Raw genomic sequence first — 23,475 nt, 5'->3', positions numbered from 1 at the left:
CGTCCCTTGTATGCTGATTTTGCTGAGAGTTTTAATCATAAGGGGATGCTAGATTTTGTCAAATGCTTTTTCTGCATCTATTGAGATGATCATGGTGATTTTTGTTTTTAATTCTGTTTATGTGGTGTATCACATTTATTGACTTGCGTATGTTAAACCTCCCTGCATCCCTGGTATGAAACCCACTTGATCATGGTGGATTATATTTTTGATATGTTGTTGGATTTGGTTAGCTAGTATTTTGTTAAGGATTTTAGTATCGATGTTCATCAAGGATATTGGTCTGCAGTTTTCTTTTTTGGTTATGTCCTTTTCTGGTTTTGGTATTAGGGTGATGCTGGCTTCATAGAATGATTTAGGGAGGGTTCCCTCTTTCTCAATCTTATGAAATAGTGTCAATAGGATTGGTACCAATTCTTTGAATGCCTGGTTACATTCTGCTGTGAATCCATCCGGTCCTGGACTTTTTTTGTTGGTAATGTTTACATTATCATTTCAATCTTGTTGCTTGTTATTGGTCTATTCAGAGTATCTAATTCTTCCTGATTTAAGCTAGGAGGGTTGTATCTTTCCAGGAATTTATCCATCTCTTCTAGGTTTGTTTGTTTGTTTGTTTGTTTGTTTTTTTGAGATGGAGTCTTGCTCTGTTGCCTAGGCTGGAGTGCAGTGGTGCAATCTCGGCTCACTACAAGCTCCGCCTCCCGGGTTCATGCCATTCTCCTGCCGCAGCCTCCCGAGTAGCTGGGACTACAGGCGCCCACCATCGCGCCCTGCTAATTTTTTGTATTTTTAGTAGAGACGGGGCTTCCCTGTGTTAGCCAGAATGGTCTTGATCTCCTGACCTTGTGATCTGCCCGCCTTGGCCTCCCAAAGTGCTGGGATTACAGGCGTGAGCCACCACGCCCGGCAGCTTTATTTATCTTTTCAAAGAACCAGGTTTTCATTTCATTTATCTTTTGTATTTTTTGTTTGTTTCAGTTTCATTTAGTTCTGCTCTGATCTTGGTTATTTCCTTTCTTCTGCTGGGTTTGGGTTTGGTTTGTTCTTGTTTCTGTAGTTCCTTGAAATGTGACCTTTGATTGTCTGTTTGTGCTCCTTTAGACTTTTTGATGTAGGTGTTTAGGGCTATGAACTTTCCTTTTAGCACTGACTTTGCTGTATTCCACAAGTTTTGATAGGTTGTGTCACTATTTTTGTTCAGTTTGAAGAATTTTTAAATTTTCATCCTGATTTCATGATCATTCAGGAGCAGGTTAATTTCCATGTATTTGCATTGTTTTGAAATCTCCTTTTGGAGTTGATTTCCAGTTTTATTCCACTGTGGTCTGAGAGAGTGCTTGATATAATTTCAATTTTCTTAAATTTATTGAGGCTTGTTTTGTGGCCTACCATGTGGTCTATCTTGGAGAAAGTTCCATGCACTGTTGAATAGAATGTATATTCTGCAGTTGTTGGATGGAATGTTCTGTATATATGTGTTAAGTCCGTGTGTTCCAGGGTATAGTTTAAATCCATTGTTTCTTTGTTGACTTTCTGTCTCATTGACCTGTCTAGTGCTGTCAGTGGAGTATTGAAGTCCCCCACTATTATTGTGTTGCTGTCTATCCCATTTCTTAGGTCTGTTAGTAATGGTTTTATAAATTTGGGAGCTCCAGTGTTAGGTGCATATATGTTTAGGATTGTGATATTTTCCTGTTGGACAAGGCTTTTTATCATTATGTAATGTTGCTCTTTGTCTTTTTTAACTGCAATTGCTTTAAAGTTTGTTTTGTCTGATATAAGAATAACTACTGCTGGGCCGGGCACAGTGGCTTATGCCTGTAATTCTAGCACTTTGGGAGGCCAAGGCAGGCAGATCACCCCTGCCTATACTAAACCTATCTGTACTAAAAATACAGAAATTAGTTGGGCATGGTGGTGCACAGCTGTAGTTCCAGCTACTTGGGAAGCTGACGCAGAATTGCTTGAACCTGTGAGGCGGAGGTTGCAGTGAGCCAAGATCGCACCATTGCACTCCAGCCTGGACTACAAGAGTGAAACTCCATCTCAAAAAACACAAAAAACCAAAAAAACAATAGTTACTTCTGCTTGCTTTTGCTTTTGGTGTCCATTTGCATGAAATGCCTTTTTCTACCCCTTTACCTTAAGTTTATGTGAGTCCTTATGTGTTAGATAAGTCTCTTATGTGTTAGGTGAGTCTCTTAAAGGCAGCAGATAGTTGGTTGGTTAATTCTTATCCATTCTGCAATCCTGTATCTTTTAAGTGGAGCATTTAGGCCATTTACATTCAATGTTAGTATTGGGATGTGAGGTACCATTCCATTCATTGTGCTTTTTGTTGCCTGTATACCTTGGTTTTTTGGGTTTTGTTTTTGTTTTTTTGAATTGTATTTTTGTTTTATAGGTCCTGTGAGATTTATATTTTAAAGAGATTCTGTTTTGATGTGTTTCCAGGTTTTGTTTCAAGATTTGAAGCTTCTTTTAGCAATTCTTGTAGCGCTGGCATGGTAGTGGTGAATTCTTCAACATTTGTTTGTCTGAAAAATACTGTATCTTCTCTTCGTATATGAGGCTTAGTTTCACTGGATACAAAATTCTTGGCTAATAATTGTTTTGTTTTAGGACGCTGAAGATAGGGGCCCAATCCCTTCTAGCTTGTAGGATTCCTGCTGAGAAATCTGCTGTTAATCTGACAGGTTTTCCTTCATAGGTTACTGGGTTCTTTTGTCTCACAGCTCTTAAGATTCTTTCTTTTGTCTTAACTTTAGATAACGTGATGACAATGTGCCTAGGTGATGATCTTTTTGCGATAAATTTCCCAGGTGTTCTTTGTGCTTCTTGTATTTGTTTAGGTCTCTAGCAAGGTCAGGGAAATTTTCCTCAATTATTCCCCCAAATATGCTTTTCAAACTTTTAGATTTCTCTTCTTCCTCAGCAATGCCAGTTTTTCTTAGGTTTGGTCATTTAACATAATCCCAGACTTTTTGGAGGCTTTGTTCATGTTTTCTTATTTGTTTTTCTTTGTCTTTGTTGGATTGGGTAAAATTGAAGACCTTGTGTTCAAGCTCTGAATTTCTTTCTTCCACTTGTTTGATTCTATGGCTGAGACTTTCCAGACCTTTTTGCATTTCTATAAGTAAATACTAACACAGTATTTAGTGTGTTTCCTGGGTCCTGCAGGAGCAATCTGCTTCCTTCATGGGGCCTGTGGGTCCTCTCAGGTTTTGTAATTTATTCCTCCAGTCGTTCTGGAGCAAAAATTCATGATACAAGCCTCCACATGCTTCTCTGTCCATCCGAGTCAGAGCTGCAATCTAGTCCTAACTTCCATCCACCATGATCCTGAGTTTTCCTTTTAGCTTAGTGATTTTGGGGCCCAAGATATTTTCCTTTCCCACCCACCTAGCACAGTTGTATTGATGACAACAGGGTTGTCAACTCTCTACTTCAAAAATGAGGAAGTGCTGGGTCCAGAGCTGGATTCCCAGAGTCTTCCTGTAGCAGAAATCAAATGAAGGCGGTGAACTTCTGGGACTCAGAGGAGCAGATCCCTTAGAGGTGGGGAGCAGATCCCTTAGAGGTGGGGAGCAGATCCCTTAGAGGTGGGGAGCAGTATTTGTTCTAAGGCTTCTTCTTTCCGACCCCTTCTGGTCTGTGGGATTGTGGGGAAGCTCAGCTTGCTGACAAAACCATTTGGAGCCTCAGAAGACTACAAGGCAGGTTAGTAATAACCAGTCCCTGCCATCTTCTGTGAAGCTGGGGTGAGAGCAGACAGGTTCCTTCAGCTGTGTGGAAGCTTGGTTCTGTAGGGAGCACATAAAAGGGCTGGCGAGAATTGCTGCAGTTAGAGGATGGTGATGTCAATTAGGAATGGAATTCCACCTGATGCTTTCTGAGTTGGCCTTCAACTGCTAGCTTCCAAATTTCTACCTCCCATCTCCCTCCTCCTGTTTTCTCTACTGCTGCAAAGGGACATGGTCTTTTTTTTTTTTTGAGACGGAGTCTCGCTGTGTGGCCCAGGCTGGAGTGCAGTGGCACGATCTCGGCTCACTGCAAGCTCTGCCTCCCAGGTTCATGCCATTCTCCTGCCTCAACCTCCCAAGTAGCTGAGACTACAGGCGCCTGCCACGATGCGTGGCTAATTTTTTTGTATTTTTTTAGTAGAGACGAGGTTTCACCATGTTAGCCAGGATGGTCTCGATCTCCTGACATCGTGATCCACCTGCCTCGGCCTCCCAAAGTGCTGGGATTACAGACGTGAGCCACCGCACCTGGCTGGGGACAGGGTCTTAACCAGTACCTAAGGTTCTTGATATAAGATGCAGGAAAATAAATGGTTATAAGGAAAGCAACCTGAGGACTCCTTCCCTATAATTTGCAGCTACTTTATCTGCAGAAGAGGTTTCTAGACCCAGGTCTTGTCCCATCTTCTGGTATTAAATTTTTCCTACTCTTAGGCCCTTTCTGTCCTTCTTTGCCCCATATCCTCTCCCCGCTTTTCCCAAATTCACTCATGCACATGGCAAGTAAACGCTAAATACTTCCCATTTAAATGCTATAGAAGAAGAAATCTGTTTTGTGTTTACTGTGTGCCAGACACCATGTTATGCATTTTACACATATTTAATTTCAACCATATAATAGTCCTATGAAGTGGGTGTCTTGTTCCCATTTTTCACAGGATGAAATTTGCCATCAACAGGATCAGGGAGAGTACCTGGTATCCCAGCAGCCGTGTGGCCTCATTCTACAGTTAAGCAAGGCTTTGGTACCTTCTTTAGAATTTAGTTAGTAACTCTTTCAAATGCAAATGATGTTTTCCAGTGAATAACTACATTGTGTTATTCACTGGAGAGAAAGAAAGGGCTTTAGTAAAATGATATTTACTTTCATAGTGACTTTAGCCAAGATTGTGGCAGGAAGGGGTGGCATTGTCTCACTGAGGTATCTGCAGTACAAGGTGGCACTAACCTCATTTTTACTCTTAAAACAGGTGCAACTTGCCATGTGCAATGTGCCTGGGCTGTCCTTATCTGTATAGGTTGCCCTGTTAGGCTTGTGCTGAGTCTGGTTTGGAACTCCAGAATTCAGAGGAAATAGGAAATTCGTTAAACCAAACTAAAAAAGTTAGAAAATGAGGCTTATGTGAAAAGGGCAATGGAATTGGGATTTTTACTTTGGGGGAAAACAGACTTACAGGTGACCTAATAGTGCCTTTTAGGTACTGAAGTCTCAATATGCGACAAGTGGTAATTAGTTATTCTCTGTCCCTGCCAAGGATAAGAATAGGTCAATCCTAGTTTAAACTAAACATTAGTCTTCATTCATTTAAAAATATTTACTAAGCCCCTACTGTGTTCTAGATTCTACTGGAGGTGACTGGAGTATATATCAATATATTAATGTATAAGTCTTTGTTTTATTTCTTTTGGGTAAATACCCAGTAGTGGAACTGTTAGGTCATATAATAAGCACATACAGGCATTCCCATCCTCATAGAACTTATAGTCTGTCATGAGTAGACAGAAAATAAACAATAAATATTATAAATAAATAAAATATGTAGAATGTTGGAAAGTGAAAGTCCTCTTGGGGCAGGGGAAGGAGAGCATTTAAATGCTTCCCATTTATTTCTGATCAGCTCTTGATAGAAAAAAAATTGCTCACTATTTAAATCCTATGGAAGAAGAAATCCATTTAGTGTTTACTATAAGCCAGGCACCACGTTATGCATTTTACACATATTTAATCTCAATCATGTAATAGTCCTACGAAGTGGGTGTCTTGCCCCACTTCAAAAATGAGCAAAGGTGTGGTGGCTCAAAGCTGAAACTCCAGCACTTTGGGAGGCAGTGGTGGAAGGATTGCTAGAGCCTAGGAGGTCAAGGCTCCAGTGAGCTGTGTTTGCATCACTGAACTCCAGTGATCAGACTGCACTCTTGGGCAACAGAGCGAGACCTTGTCCCAACTAAAAAATGGGCAAAGGACATGAACAGAAGACATACATGGGACCAACAAATATTTGAAAAAATTCTCACGCTCAATATCACTAATCATTAGAGAAATGCAAGTCAAAACCACTATGAGACACCATCGCACACCAGTCAGAATGCCTATTGTGAAAAACAAAAAATAAGGTGTTGGCAAGGTTATAGAGAAAAGTGCTTATACGCTGTTGGTGAGAATGTAAATTAGTTCAGTCACTGTGGAAAGCAGTCTGGTGATTTCTCAAAGAATTTAAAAGAGAACTACCATTTGACCCAGCAATCCTGTTACTGGATATATACCCAAAGGAAAATAAATTGTTCTACCAAAAAGACACATGCACTTACATGTTCACTGCAGCACTATCCACAATAGCAAAGACATGGAATCAACCTAGATACACATCAACAGTAGACTAGGGAGAAAAAAATACGGTACATATAAAGCACGGAATACTATGCATCCATTAAAAGAATGAAATCATGTCTTCTGCAGCAAAATAGATGCAGCTGGAGGCCATTATCCTAAGCTAATTAACACAGGAACAGAAAACCAAATACTGCATGTTCTCACTTATAAGTGAGAGCAAAACATTGACACATGGACACAAAGATGGGAACAATAAGCACTGGGGCCTACCCCAGTGGAAGGTAGAAGGGGGGTGAGGGTTGAAAAGCTAACTATTGGGTACTATACTTACTACCTGCGTGATGGGATCATTCATACACCAAACCTCTGCAACATGCAAGTTACCCATGTAACAAACCTGCACATGTACCCCCTGAACCTAAATCAAATGTTGAAAAAAAATTACAGGAGTGGAGAGCAGGTTGCAGTGTTAAGGAGTGGCCAGGAGAGGCCGTGTTTAGAAAGTGATTTAAAACATCCTTCCATACCCAAATGCACAGCCACCCCTACCCCCACCCCTACTTCACCCCCCAACACATTTATTATCTCACAGTGTGTGTGGGTCAGGAATCCAGGCACCGCTTAGCTGGGTTGTCTGCTTAGGGTCTCCCTAGGCTACAGCCAAGGTATTGGCCAGGCTGCATTCTCCTCTAGAGGCTTGACTGAGGAATCTGACTCAGAGCTCACTTGGGCTGTCAGCAGAATCCATTTCTTTGTAGCAGTAGGACTGAGGGCCTTGACTTCTTGTCAGACATTGGCTAGAGGCTGTCCAGGGTTCCTTGAAGTCACCTAGCGTTCCTTGCCATGTGAGCTTTCCCCATGTGGCCACTTCAAGTCAGCAAGGAGAGGCTCTAGAGCAAATCTGCAAGCCAGAGAGCCTTGAAATTTAATATAATCACAGGAGTGACATTCCATCACCTTTGCCATATTCTATTGGTTAGAAGCAAGTCGCAGGGCCTGCTGATACCCAAAAAGAAGGAGTTACACAAGGGCACAAACACCAAGAGGCGGGAATCATGGGGAGCCACATTGTAGTTTGTGGACCACACTATCTTTTACTTTTTTTTTGGAAGGATGGGATGGAAAGGGAAGCAAATAAACATGACAGTTACCAGTGCAGGAAGATTTGTTTCTAGGTTTACCTTCACAGCATTTATGGCCTTCCAAGCTGACCTGAGGCAATGAAAGCATCCTAGACTGGTAGTCCCCATGCCAACCAAGCTCTTTACTCACTCTTTGCACTTGGCAGTTTGCATTGCCACTTGCTATGTCATTTTTGTTTTTCCTTTCATCTTTTGTTTAAATAAACTTTATTAAGTATGCAGTTAGATAAATTTTAACAAATGTATACCACTGTATAACAAACACCACACAATCAAGATTAAAATATTTCCATCACCCCAAAAAAGTTTCCATATGTCCTACTGGTGCCATGTGTTTCAAACCTTTCATACCTCTGGCTGCAGAAAACCACTGATCTGCTTTCTGTTGATAGATAGTTCTGTCTATTCTAGAATTTCATTGAAAGTGAGTCATAAAATACAGACTATAGTATCTGGCTCTTAGAACAATGATTCTGAGTTTCATCCATGCTATTTGTATCAGTAGTACATTCATTTTTATTGCTGAGTAGTATTCCATTGTATGAATGTAATACAATTTGTTTATTCATTCATTTGTTGATGAATGTATGAGTTGTGTTCAGTGACAGGCTATTATGAATTAAGCTGCTATGAATATTCATGTACGAGTCTTTGTTTTAATTCTTTTGGGTAAATGCCCAGTAGTGGAACTGTTAGGTTATATAATAAGTATATATAGATTAAATATCTCTTATCTGAAATGCTTGAACCAGAAGATTTTCAGATTTGTTCAGATTTTGAAATATTTGCATATACATAATGAGATATCTTGGGGATGGGACCCAAGTCTAAACATGAAATTTATTTATGTTTCATATACATCTTATACACATAGCCTGAAGGTAATTATATTTTTCTCTTGGGGATGCTGAATAAAGTGTGTGTTGTGTGCCTGCATTTTTGCTGTAACCTTTCATGAGGTCAGGTATGGAGCTTTCCACTTGAGGTATCATGTTGGTCCTCAAAAAGTTTTGGATTTTGGAACATGCTGGATTTTGAATTTTTAGATTAGGGATGCCCAATCGGTATTTCTGCCTATTTTCTAAATAGATACTGTCTAACTATTTTTCAAAGTGGCTATGCCATAGAAAATACTTTTCAAATATCAACCTGAAGGAGATGATGAAGTTGGCCAAACAGAGAACTGGGGGAAGAATATTCCAGGCAGAGAAACATCAGGAAAGCCACTGTGGCTGATGCAGCATAATCAAGATTAAGCATGCTGGAAGATGAGGCCCCAGAGGGTATGGGGCTTGTGTAGTAAGTCCCTGTAGATGATTTTTAAAACATCAGCTTTTATCAGAGTGACTTGGGAACCTATTGAAGGGTTTTGAGCAGAGGAGGGGTCTAACAAATGCCAGTCCTGTCTGACCTGTTGAAATGATAAGTCTGGTTACAGTATTGCAAATAGGCTATAGGAGAACAAAAGTAGACACCAGGAGGACTCTTAGGAAGACACTGCAGTAATGTATGTAGGGGCTGATAGTGATCAGACTTAGGTAATAGTAATGCATGTGGGAACAAATGGTGAAGGTAGCAAATCTAAAAGGATTTTGTCAATGGATTGGATGCAGAATGGGGGAGAAATAAAGGAATCAAGGAAAATTCCAGGGTTTTTGGAATAAGCAACTGGAAGGATGGAGTTGCCATAACTGAGATAGGGAAGGCTATGGATGGAGCAGATTTGAAGGTGGAGAGTAGGGGTTCAATTTTGGAAATTCGGTGTGTAAGCTATTTGCTAGACATTTTATGTGGCAGTATTAAGTAAGCAGTTGAATACATAAGTCTAAAGTTCAGGAAATAGGGTTGGGCTAGAGACATAAATTTGGGAGTTATCAGCAAATAGATCATTAAATATTAAATTTAAATATTTAAAGCCATGAAACCATAGGAGATCACCAAAGGAGTTGGAGTTAGACCTTTCCAGGTGGAAGAGAAAAGGACCAGAGACTAAGTCCTGTATAGCTCCAACATTAATAATTTGGAGAAAAGAGGAAGAATCAGAAAAAGAGATAGAGAAGGTACAAACCAGTGAAGTAGGAGAAAAAGTCTGGAGTCCCGGAAGCCAAATGAAGAATGTGTGTAGTGAAGAGGACAGGATCCACCTTTTGAAATCCTGCTGAGAGCTTGAGTAATATGATGATTAAGAATTGACCTTTGGCCGGCCAGACGTGGTGGCTCACGCCTGTAATCCCAGCACTTTGGGAGGCCGAGGCGGGCCGATCACTTGAGGTCAGGAGTTTGAGACCAACCTGACCAACATGGTGAAACCCGGTCTGTACTGAAAATACAAAAATTAGCTGGACATGGTGGCGCATGCCTGTAATCCCAGCTACTCAGGAGGCTGAGGCAGGAGAATCACTTGAACCCGGGAGGTGGAGGTTGCAGTGAGCCGAGATTGCACCACTGCACTCCAGCCTGGGCAACAGAGCAAGACTCTGTCTCAAAAAAAGAATTGACCTTTGGATTTAATAACATGGATGTCATTAGTGATCTTGATTAAGTAATTCTGGTGGAATGGTGAAGACAAAAGCCTGCTTGCAGTGGGTTTAAGAAACAATGTGAGGAAAAGAATTGGAGTCAATGAGGATGAATAATTACTTTGAGTTTTGTTTCAAAGGAGAGCAAAGGAATGGGGCATACCTGATAAGGGTATGAGGTCCATAGGGGATTTCTAGAAAGATATATGAATAATAGCATGTTCGTATGCCAATAGAATTTTCCATTAGAAAGTGAAATATTGATAAAGAGAAGAAGGGGAGACCTTCTAGGTGTTGCCTTTGAGAGGTAGGGGGAATAGGACTTAATTAATACATAAGTGGAAGGTTTGGCTTTAGATAGGAGCATGGATAGTTGATCTATGGTTATAAGTGGAAAGACAGAGAATGTAACCCGAGATGTGTAGATGGATTGATAAGGCGGTAAGAGACTGCCAGTGCTTTCTTCTGGTTTTTTTTGTTTGTTTGTTTTTGGGGTTTTTTTTTTTTTTTTTTTGAGACGGAGTATGACCCTGTTGCCCAGGCTGGAGTGCAGTGGTGCAATCTCAACTCACTACAACCTCTGCCTCCTGGGTTCAAGCGATTCTCCTGCCTCAGCCTCCCAAGTAGCTGGGATTACAGGCACGCACCACCACACCCAGCTAATTTTTTTGTATCTTTAGTAGAGGCGGGGTTTCACCATGTTGATCAGGCTGGTCTCGAACTCCTGACCTCGTGATCCACCCACCTCGGCCTCCCAAAGTGCTGAGATTACAGGCGTGAGCCACCGCAGCCGGCCCAGGTGGGCCTTTTCTTATCACCACTGTCTGAAATCTTTCCCTCTCTGTGCTCTTCCAGCAATTGCCCACACAAACCCTAGGCCCAGCTGACTTTGGAGGTCTCCAGTTGAACCTTCACCTTTTACTGGAATGGAGCAGTCTCTGCAAGAGGGGTTGGTGGAAGTAGGAAGCAAAATAATTGAGAAAAGAAACAATAAGAAGAGGAAGTTCTTGCAGGTAGAATTGTTTTTCAAGAGAGCTATATTTTTATTTTGAACAGCATCCATTTCTTTGATAAATATATCATTATCTTCTATGTGTGGGCATTGTGCTAGCGATGCTACAATGGTGAGAAGATAGAGGGAGTCCCTGCCCTCGTGACAGTTAGAGTTTAGTGTCTGAACATAGTCTGAGCAGCATTGTGATACGCTGACTCCTGTTAAGTGCAGTGCCTGTTATCATCCCTGCCCAGTGGTTTTGCTTCACTTATAATTACCTAGAGTCATTTTGGTATTTTGTTGGTTGATAGATGCCAGCACCCCACAAAACTCTCCAAGATGCTATGAGACCACAGGATTAACTGTGATGCAGGTCAGACTATGTCTTAATGCAAAGTACTTAAAGCAAATACATCTTTTTCCTAACATCTCATAGAGCAGTGCTGTCCAACGTAAATATAAGCCACACATGTAATTTAAATTTTTCTGATGGCCACATTAAAAAAAGTAAAAAGAAATATGTGAAATTAATGTTAATAATATATTTAAAACATCATTTCAACATGATATCAACATTTTAAAATTATTAATGAGATGTCACGTTCTTTTGTTGTAGTTAGTCTTTGAACTCCTGTGTGTGCTAAGTCTGAAATCCTTACAGCACATTTTGATTTGGACTAGTCACATCTCAAGGGTTCAGTAGCCACATGTGGCTCATGCCTGCCATCCTGGATGGCACATCTGTAGAGTCTACAGGGTAAGTGCTGTCCCTAGTGGAAGTAGAGCTTCAGAAGAGCTGCCTGATCATAAGACCTGGCTTCAGGACACAGCCAGGCTTCCAGGGAAGGAGTGACTGCTAGATATTAGAACTTAGTTTCTAATATCTTGTCTGTTTGTTGTGTGAGATTCTGTGTAGGAAAAATGGTCCCAAACTTTGCAAAACACCAATGACTGGCTTTGTCCTTTTTAGAGAACAGATCAAAGTATGTTTCAATCCGGAATGAAAAGCTGAATTTGGGGATAAATGTCAGATTATGTTAGATGTCACAGATAATTTAAAAATATTTAGCAGGTTTCCTATGCAACAATTTATCTATAGAAAAATTAATATAGTTTTTATATTCCACAGTAAGGTTTTACTTAGTTTCCAGTTCTATAGCTGCTGCCCAAAGAAAACATTTATGTGAGAAGTTAAGGGAGTAAAGGATGGTTCCCGTGAGCTCCAGTTCCTAAATAGCTGAGAAAAACAAACATTCCGAACATCCCCTTTAGCTCCTTCGGCAGGGCTGGGCTCCTGTCTCCACACAAGGTGTCCTGGGGCATTGCAGGGGCTCCAGACTTATCCCTGGCTTTTGCAGGGGGCCTGCCCTTTGCTAAATTAAGCCCAGCCAGGCCTATCTGTGAACAGAGAGGCTCCAGCCAAGTAAGAGAGATTGGTTCTGCTAAGGAATGTCCTGGGGAGGGGAGAGAATCACTGAGATCACTGGTATTTATGTATGTTTTCTCACTTGCCAGCTCAGTTGGGCCACATCAACAGAGGCCTCTGGGACACGACCAAGATTCTAACAGAGTGACTATAGGGAATGAATAGCTCATGACACACTGAGAAGGGTTTAATTGGAGATCAGTGTGAATACCACAGCAGAATGTATCTTGGGAACTCTGTGCTCAGAGTCTAAATAAAACAAGCAGAACATCTCATTTTCCCCATTTTTCTTTTTGTTTAAAAAAATGGATTTTTGTTTTTTATTTATTTTTTATTTTTTAATTTTTTAAAATGAGATAGGGACTTTCTATGTTGCCCGGGCTGGTCTCAAACTCCTGGGCTTGAGGGATCCTTCTGCTTCAGCCCCCCAAAGTGCTAGGATTACAAGTGTGAGCCACCAGGCCTGGTCAGATTTTGTTTTTTAGAGCAGTTTTAAGCTCACAGCAAAGTTAAGCAGAAGAGCCAGAGATTTCCCATTTACTCCTTGCCCCTACATACATACCTGTGTATATACAGCCTTCCCCACTATCAAAACCCAAAGATGTCTCATTTTGATGTATCTTTTCTTGGGTTCTTAAGCTTAGTGTTGACCAGAAATACCTCTTATTATGATTCCTGCATCTGACTATCTTTGGGAAAACTAACATTTATTGAACACCCACTATATGTCCGGTATTTTTTTTTAACATCTTTTCATTTACAACCCTGAAAGGTAGGAGTATTAGCACCATTAAAAAAACTAACAACAGAAGGAAATGAAATTTAGGTTAAAGTGATTTACCTCTAGAATACAGAGATGAACTACGTGAAACTGTAAAAAATGATTGAATATCTCCATTTTTATATGGTTCAACCTAATAGAATGTGAGAGGGCTTATATTTGAACCCAGGCCAATTTAGTTCTAAAGCCTATACTTTGCATTGTACTGTACCACTGCCCTAAAATTACTAGAATAGCACTGGATTCTTTATTTTCCCTTGGGGGTGCTGTAGTTTCACATAGATGTAGATTTATATCCCTGCTCCTTAGAAGACTAGAACAGGGATGCTTAGAGAAAGAGCAAACCAAGGTATGGTATATCTTGAGTTAGAGTAGGAGTTGAGTTGAGTGGGATCCTAAGTTTAGAGACTAAAGCTAGGAGTTATATGATGGACCTGCATTGATTCGTGTATCTGCTGCTATTTATATCTGCCACCTGTGTGCATTTCCATACAGCTGATTCTGGGTTCTCTTTTGTTTGTTACATGCTATGATAATCATTGGTTTAATTAACCCCATAGGCTGTAAATTCTCTGAAGACTGTGATTCTGTCTGTCTAGCTCTTTCTAGTACCTATTAAAGTGTTGGCACATACCAAGTAGGTGCTTACTAAGTATTTTATGAAAAAGCAAATGAATAAACAAATGATACTATCTCAGCTACTCTGTCCTCTGCCCACTGAGCACTGTCTCTTTCTTTGCCTCTGTCTCTCTCTCTCTCTCTCTCTAAACACACACACACACAGACACACACACACACACCCTAGCTGTGTCTATCCAAACACCTAATCTCCTTAGCACTCATCCATGGCCTCAGTGCTTACTCAGTGCTTACTCATGGGTGTCTGTGTTTGTCTAATCAAGGTAAACCAGGCTGGGAAAGGACTGGTATTGCTTTGAAGCTTTTACTAAGGACTGACATAGGTTGGGCTTGAAATATGACCTGAACAGAGCAGTTTTGCCATTTGAATGTGGAGCCTTATATTGAATAAACTGAAACTTTTCCACTTGGTTTTTTCCATCTCTTTGGAGAACAGGACTGGACACTAAAGCAGGCTCTGGCAGGAGAATGTCCTGGTGTTGCAGAATCTTCTGGTTGCTAAGGCTGAGGACACAGCCGCACTGTCCTTTCTCTGGCAACAAAGGACACTTGTCACATGTTGGGGCGACTTATGTTTCTAATTTGGGACTTAACTGCACTAGTAAAAGACAGCAAATGTGGAATCAGTAGAAAGGTAGAGATTGTGCATTTGAATCAAGACTTTCTTCCACTTCACGTTAAAGTGTAAAAACTTAATGCTTTGCATTTGAACACCTTCTGATTGGTGGCTAGGTGTCTCACATAAGCGTAAAAGATGAGTAATGCAGGTGGTATTATCATTCTTATGGGCAAGAAGGAGAGGCTGTAATTCAAGTTAATTGTATAGAAGCATAAAGCTTTGGGGACGACCAGTTTAAGGTCACACAGGGAGTTAATGTTAGCCAGATATCTAGACCCACTAAGGCTTCATTTTTGCTCTAAAACGTATGAATGGAGAGAAACTCCATTTACAAAAGAATTCACTTGGAAGCTACTAAAATGTATTTCTGGGGATCCTGCAAAGACCAGTCCTTTGTCTTTTGGTCAAGACAGACAGAGTCCCTTCTGAAAATGCTCAGTGCTTCTCCCTGTTTTATAGAGTTATGACCTTGCCCCATTGATGTCAGAGAAGCCTGAAGAAGAAATTCACTCTGCATACAAAAAATACGTATGTACTACACTTTTCCTAGAAGAGATAAGATTCTAAAAATGAAAGGTTTTAAAGTAAAACCCATTCACTAATAGTTACTTTTCACTTTGGGTGAATAATCAGGAGTTACATCAGGGTCTCCCTACAACATTTTGAAACTCTTCCTCCTGCTAAATTATTTTTTAAAAATTCCTTTAGTTCACAGAATTAATTAGGATGGGATTTGGTCATATTGATTTTTGTCCCAAATAAAGACTCTTTTGTGGAATGCCAGCTCCTCTCTGGCTTGCTTCCTACTGTCTTGCAAAGGTGCAGTACCCATTTCCTTCACTCACTGACCTTAACACAACTCTGATTACACTGAGAGCTCCTTGAGGTCAAGGACAATGATGCCAAGAAAAGCACTTAGGTTTTGGCAATCTTTAATCTCCAATACTTTCTTGTCAACTTTATCAATGAATGTATGCTGGTATGCTGTCAAGATTTTTTTAAAACTGTTTTTTTTTGTTTTTATTTATTTATTTTATTTTTTTTTTTTGAGACGGAATCTCACCCTTGCCCAGGCTGGAGTGCAGTGGCGCAATCTTCGCTCACTGAAACCTCCACCTCCTGGGTTCAAGCAATTCTCCTGCCTCAGCCTCCTGAGTAGCTGAGTAGCTGAGTAGCTGAGGAGCCCTGAGTAGCTGGGCTCCCGCCACCACGCCCGGCTAATTTATGTATTTTTAGTAGAGATGAGGTTTCATCATGTTGGCCAGGCTGGTCTCGAACTCCTGACCTCAAGTGATCCACCCGCCTCGGCTTCCCAAAGTGCTGGGATTACAGGTGTGAGCCACCGCGCCTGGCCTATTATTATTTTTTGAGTGTCTGTTCTTAGCCCAGCAGCAAACTTTGAGGTATATAAGGTTGCAGATGAGTTGAAATGCATACACATGAATGCACAAATGTGAAGTTAAATGCCAAAACAAAAATGTAAGCCATCAATTCAAAAGGGATAACAAAGTGTTTATTTCAGAAACTTATACTAAGAGTTACTGTGCGCCAAGAACTTTTCTAAAACCTAGAAGGGGAGGCAGACATTTTAAATAAGCAATGTAAGGCAGAGTCGGGTGACTGCTATACTAGAGGTAAACATCAGATGACCTGGTATGAATCCTGGTTTACTAAGGACAATCTTGATTTTTGCCTGTTGCCCAGAGGTAATTATAATAGCACCTGTTTGTACTATCAGAAGAGTCTCAGTTATTAAATTATAGTCATATAAATTATAAACTAAGTACAGTTGAAGTGAAAAGAAATTATTAGTTCTGACTGGGAGGTTGGGGAAAGATTTCTATAGGAGAGGATGTTTGAGCTGAACCTAGAAGAACAGGTTTAGAAAGAGAAACCATCATAGGCTGAGAACAGTTCAGGCAAAGCCTTGGTGGCCTCCAAGGGCACTTGTATGATTGATTTCTCAATCAGTAAATGCCCTTGTCTTTAATGGAGAGTAGTACCACCAATGGCTAGTGAGGTCTTGGAAATTATCTCACCATGAACTATCATCACTCAGAACTCTAGTTATCAGAAAAAATGGCTGCTGGGTAATGACTGATGTCATTGTCATCCTGTGTCAGATCAGAGGGCACAGTTCAAGCTGGGTAAGGTGAGCAGGTGAAAGGGAGAGGAAGAGAGTGAGTGAAGCAATGTGAAAGTTGAAGAGACTACAGGATAAGAGGTGAAGGGAGAGAACTGTGCTTTTATTGGTTCAATCTGCCCAATTAAAGAAGTTGCAGTTCCTCTTTAAACAAATCTTGTTTTTAATTTATTTCTGCATCTCTTCTTTCCTCCCTGTATCCCATACTGTGTTGTATTCTGAGTCTCCCAAGTTTGAGACGTGCCTAGAGGCAGGTTTAATTTTCTTTATCCCTCAGTGTTGGGAAACGGACTCTGCACCACTGAGTCTATGTAAGTCTGGTGGCTGAAAGAAGCTGTCATAGGGAGCCAAATTTTCATTGCTATCTATGACCTGAGTTTAGGTAATTCCAGAAATGAAAATGAAAAAGTAAAAAAGAATATGGGCATTTACCTTTTTGGGATGAAAATGCCCCTTTGACTTCTCATTATGTAAGTTTGAAAATTTTCAAATATAAACAAAGACTACGAGAATAGTACCTCCCAATGTATGTGTCGCATTTACCAGGGAGCCATGTTCCCGTCACTCAGCTTTAACGGTTCCCAACATTTTGCTGTTCTTTTCAGTGATCTCCCTGCACTGTTCATTCTCCATCTTGTCCTCTTCCACCCCTTACAGCAACTCTCTGATATCATATAATTTTATTTGGAAAGATATCAGAATATAACTCTCACGGAGAAGGCTTTGTTTTTAAACATAACCACAATACTATTATTGTACCCAAAAAGCTTAAAAATAATTCCATAATACCATCTAATACTGGGTCCATACTCAATTTTCCCTTTAAAAGTCCGTGTTAAGATCTGGAGATTGTAAGTCAGTATTTCTGAGCTCCAATGTAGTGCACAGGAGTGGGATGTTTAGCCCTTCTGACGGAGAGCATGAGCAGTAGAAGAGGACGCTGGAATCCTAAAGTGTATTCAATCTTCTATTGTCAATGGGTCAATAATATACCTATTAGAGAATATTCTTAGCTTAAAACTGAAAAAGTTGGCCAGGCACGGTGGCTCATGCCTGTAATCCCAACACATTGGGAGGCCGAGGCAGGCGGATCACAAGGTCAGGAGATCGAGACCATCCTGCCTAACACGGTGAAACCCTGTCTCTACAAAAAAAAACCAAAAAAATTAGCCGGGCGTGGTGGCAGGCGCCTGTAGTCCCAGCTACTCGGAGGCTGAGGCGGGAGAATGGCATGAACCCAGGAGGCAGAGCTTGCAGTGAGCCGAGATTGCGCCACTGTACTCCAGCCTGGGCGACAGAGCAAGACCGTCAAAAAACAAAAACCTGAGAAAGTCTTTTATTTATTTATTTATTTGAGATAGAGTCTCGCTCTGTCACCCGGGCTGGAGTGCAGTGGCGCAATCTCAGCTCATTGCAAGCTTTGACTCCCGGGTTCACGCCATTCTCCTGCCTCAGCCTCCTGAGTAGCTGGGACTACAGGCGCCCGCCAGCACACCCGGCTGATTTTTTGTATTTTTAGTAGAGACGGGGTTTCACCGTGTTAGGCAGGATGGTCTCGATCTCCTGACCTCGTGATCCGCCTGCCTCGGCCTCCCAAAGTGCTGGGATTAGAGGCGTGAGCCACCACGCCAGAGCGGTTATTTGTATCAGACATTGTGCTGGGTACTTTACATAAATTCATTTATTCCTCACTACAAACTTTGAGGTAATTTTTGCAACCCCTATTTTATAAATGAGGAAATTAGGTTGTAAAAGGTTAAGTAATTTACACAAAAAAGGTCCCTCAGTTAGGAAGTGGCAGAAAGGTATGTGAACCTAGGTTTACTTATCCTGAAATTCCTGCCCCGGCATGACAACGCTGAGAGGCAATATCTTAATAACCAGTGCACCAGGCTAGTTCTGCCACACCATCATTTCCTCTGTCCTTAGGGAGTTTGCAATTTAAAAGGGTAAATAAGACAGGTGTAGAAATATGAAGCATTTACACAGGATGCCAATGTTGCAGTATGAAAAGAATATTTGAAAGCTCATAATGTCATCATGAGAAATTACTTTTAACTTGGAGAGATAAAGTAAGGCTTCACAAGGGACGTAGCATTTAACCATGAAGCTGAAGGGCACACAAAGATGTGGCACCAAGAAGCATAGGGCGTGTTTGGGAAATCCAGTTAGGTTAGCAGATAATAATGGAAGATAAAGCTGGATAGGTAGATTGAGGTCAAATTTTGAATAGACTCTATTATCAGGCCAGTTGTGTAAAATGTAATCGCTGTACAGTTAAAAATCGTTAAAAGGCTTTTTCTTTCTTTCCTTTTTCTTCTTTAGCTGGACCTGCATCACATATTAAATGCTTTTTGAACAGAGGGAATGAAATAACCAGAGCTATGCTTTAGGAAAAAATTTAAGTAGTAGAGGGACTGAGGTTGGGGAAACCAGATATGAGACTATTCATGTACTCCAGTCCTGGGCAGAAGGAAGAAATACCTAATAGAAGTTTAATTTCAGCTTCATCATTGAAACTTTTTCTTGAGTTAGATGGGCGAATACTCCTTTGGAGGCATGAAGAAAGAGAAGTGCTTTCTTCCCATCTCCCCTTTCTTGAGTACATAAATTTCCTTAGATATCTTGACAAAGAGCCAAGAAGACTTGGTGATAAAATAAGCAAATGCAGTTAATTTGGAATCTACTTATGCTATAAAAGAATTTAACAATTTACATATGAATATTTACTAATGGAGAATGAATAAATGTGATAAGCTATATGATGATTTTTCTACAGAAAGAAGGTGCAAGAAGGTTAGACTTTGATGTAAGATTATTGCTTTTACCTTTAAAACCCTTCTGGATTTCAGCTATCCTAGTTAGAGAGGGTAAATTGTTATTGTTTTTATAGTTAATAATAGTTACCATTTTCTGAAGACTGACTGCATGCCAGGCACTGTGCAATGTGATTTTTGTGCATAATTTAATTTAGTCTCCCTAACATCCTTTGTAGATTAATATCATTGTTATCTCCTTGATAGATGAGGTGAATGAGGCTCCTAGAGAGGGCAGGTGACTTGTCAAGCCCCCTTCTCGCCTTCAGAGCCTATGCTCTTGACCACTATACTTACTGCCTCCATATATTCTTTCAAGACTAAATGCAGCACATTCTCTAATTCTATAATTTACCACATTCTACAAAATCAGACAAAACTGGGTAGTGTTTGCTGAGCTGGTCTCTCTGATAAAAGGCTAAAGCAAGAGTGGAGTGCTGGTTTCAGTTATGGCTTTTACCTTGGAGGTAACCCTTCTGGATTTCAATTTCCTTGTCTTTAAACTAAGAGAACTAGAACACAGAAATGCTAAGGTCTTCAAATCTGTGAATCTTTGGCCAAATTGGTCAAAGCATTGACTTCATTTTCTTCAGTAGGATTTAGAACAGATAGAACCTACTAATTTATGTCCTGTATTTTTCTTCCCTTTAGATCTAAGTATTTTTCCTGGTAAGGGTGAGGTCCCTGACTGGCACTAGTTAGCCTGGACATGAAGGGAAAGTGAATCAAGGTTGTTGAACAGTTGTGTGCAAGGCATTGTTCTATGCTTATCATGAACATTGTCTCATTAAATCCTCACAGAATCCCTTGTGAATATTTATCTGCATTAAAAAAGAAAGCAACCACACTATACTTACAAGAAAACTGAGGCTCATAGTGATTAGTTAACCTGCCCAGGTCACCTAGCAGGAAAGTGATAGAGCCAGGATTTGAACCTAATTCTTTCGGGCTTTAGGTTGGTTTCATAGTGCCTCTCACATTCCCTGTTGTTTGTTTATTTTAATTTGAATATTCAAAGATTCCTCATGCAAAAATAGTATTAATAGTAAGGGACTTTTCAGGGAACTTTCTGTTGATCAGTTTATACCTGATAGAGATTCCCTATGTCACATCATGAGACTAAGAACTAGGCAGAGGACATTGATATAGCTCCAGTCATTTGAGACCTCATGTATTTTTAGATGTGAGATTTTTTAAAAATCTGCTCAAGCAGTTTTGGCTTATCTGCGGTGGTTTAGCATATCCAGACTTTTCTGATTTATATAAATTAGCCAGGCGTAGGAATATCATTGATAATAACACTTCATAATTATAGATTCCATTTTCTTTCATATGAGATTTAAATAGCTTTTTGCCCATTCTCTGTCATTTTCCAGGTGGAGAAGCCTTAGCAGAATTTTACCCAAGGTCACAGAAGTGAATCAATTGGTGGCAGAAATAATAATAAACTTAGGAGTCCTCTTTCTCAGCACCATATCCTGAACACTGAATCCACTTGAAACATTATGGTCTCATGGAAAGCAAACTGTTGTTCCCAAATGATAATGCTGTTGTTCTTGATGATGATGGTGATAATAATATTATAATTAAAATTATAATTATATCTGTGTTAGAAACACTGTCCTAAGTCCTTTACATGTATTAATTTATTTATGCCTCACGATCCTCTGAGGTAGGTTTATGAATGAGGAAGATACAATTATCTGCCTATTACAGATTAGGAAATTGCTCCCTCTTTGCATTTCCCACATAATTGAATGCATATTCCTTCACCTCTATGAGGGGCCTCTAGCTTAGGGACAATTTTTTATGAAGACATTTGAATTCCTTTAAGTATTGACCACAAAGCTGGGGACATAGCAACTGTTTATCAAATCTTCTATTTTACTGATTGATCAATTGGTACAGATGAATTATTCTTGCAGTGCCAGGCCATGGAACTGATATAGAGATCTTGGACTTGTTCTTCATACAGAATTGAAATATGCTTGTTTCCATTTGTTAATCTTTTGGTATTTGTATTGCAGAATAAAATACAGGGTACTCAATTCAATTTAAATTTCAGATAAACAACAAACAATGTTTTAGCATTTAAGTTATGTCTCAAATATTGCAAAGGATATACTTCTAATGAAACAAATTATTTGTTGTTTATCTGAAATTTAAATTGAACTAGGTATCTTATATTTTTATTTGCTAAATCTGGTAATGCTATTTAGTGTTCATAAAATCATAACTTTAAAGGATATCCTGAAAAGACAGGGCTATCATTTCCTTCTTTTGAAGAAATTAGGATATTTTCATCTCACTGGATCTGAACCTATGTTCTAACCTTAGTCAAAAGGTACCTACTTATGAGGGGAACAAACATTCTTTTCAGTATGTCACTAAAAACGTACTAGTAATATGATCTAAAATGCCTTGAGTCCAACTGCCTTCCAGCTCTAAAATTCTTTAATTCTAAGTAACTCTCAAATATCTAAACCAGGTTTCTACTTTTCCCAATTAATATTTGTGTTTCAACCACCCTGCATGGAAACATGGGTTATGACATGCCTTCACAAGTATGGTAGACAATATGCTGCTATTGTGTGTTGCCTTGGACTTGTAGAAGTCTAGGTGTTGGTGGTTATTATATGGCGGTAGTAAAGTAAAATCCTCCCTACTGTTCTAGTACCCACAATACTACTTTTCATACTTTAGCTACTGTACCTTCAGTCTCTCTGTCAACCTCTGATCTAAAGACTTCTTTACTTTTTTAATTAATAACATTCTTCTTGCCTAATACTGTATTATGGACTTCATCAGGGAAGGGACTAATCCATCTTTGTATGCTGACGTTTAAGCCGAAATAAAGTAATCCCTCAACTAACATTTTGCAGAATCCTCCTAAGGTTCCCCTACAAACCTGCCCCTATTTTAGTTAATAGAATACATTCCCACCGACATGCTAGAAATTTCAGCATTGTCTTTGGTCTTCCCTCCAGTCTAATCTGAATCTCACAAGTCATCAAGGCCTGTGGCTTCTGTCTATGAAATATCTTTTGAGTCTTTCTCCCTGTTCCTCTTGTCCTTAGAGAGTCCCCCTCCCTATTCTGGTTAGTTGCCCCTGACCCACCCATCTTCTTCATAATTCCTTCTTCAACATGGACCTGATCACGCCAATACTTTGCTTAAAGCTCCCTGATAAGTCTTTGATCTCTACTGATTATTATCCAGTTTTTTATTTTTTTTATTTTTTTTTATTTTGAGACAGAGTCTCTCTCTGTCACCCAGGCTGGAGTGCAGCAGCATGATCTTGGCTGACTGCAACCTCCACTTCCTGGGTTCAAGCGATTCTCCTGTTTCAGCCTCCCAAGTAGCTGGGATTACAGGTGCATGTCACCACGCCCAGCTAATTTTTGTATTTTTAGTAGAGATGAGGTTTCACCACGTTGGTTAGGCTGGTCTCGAAAGCCTGACCTCGAGTGATCTGCCCGCCCTGGCCTCCCAAAGTGCTGGGATTATAGGTGTGAGCCACCGTGCCCGGCCTATCTAGTTGTCTTAGCAGGATTTTCACAAACTAGTTGTAAACTATTTTCTATACTCCTTACCACACACTAAGCCACTTAACCTGCACCAGACACACTTGGGATCTTTTTATTTCCTTATTTCTGTTTCCCCAAATCTTACTTGTTGCTTCCTCACCTCAATAAAAATTAATTGTTCCCTGTATAACTTTACCATCAGAGTCCCCTCTCACCTTAAGCAAACCTAATTTATAAAATTCCAATTTTATGATAAAAGCATTGTTTTTAAAAATGTTTACCACCAAATTTCTTTAAATAATTAAATCCCCAGGCATTTAAAAGTATTATTCTATTACTATAATTCTATTAAAAGTATTATTCTAGCAATTTGGTTTTCAGGAACAACCTGTATTAGTTAGGAAAAATTTATTTTAATATATATTCTGTCCTGCAATGGTTTAGAGAACGAATAGGCTTGAGCAGTGTTCATGATCCAGGGGTAATGATAAATAGGTTGGGGAAATTGATAAGTA

At 40.0% G+C, this 23,475-nt stretch overlaps 1 protein-coding gene across 14 annotated transcripts in view; it reads left to right on the top strand.

Moving 5' to 3' along the window:
• The window catches only part of LOC129030855 (myomegalin), a 226,010-nt gene that overhangs the window by 94,942 nt on the left and 107,593 nt on the right, over window positions 1-23,475 (top strand). The gene's annotated exons all lie outside the window — the stretch shown is intronic.

The sequence above is a fragment of the Pongo pygmaeus genome, chromosome 1, assembly GCF_028885625.2.
Source record: "Pongo pygmaeus isolate AG05252 chromosome 1, NHGRI_mPonPyg2-v2.0_pri, whole genome shotgun sequence".
Taxonomy (NCBI): Eukaryota; Metazoa; Chordata; class Mammalia; order Primates; family Hominidae; genus Pongo; species Pongo pygmaeus.
The sequence above is the reverse complement of the archived record's forward strand: the minus strand, read 5'-3'. Positions and strand labels throughout refer to the sequence as shown.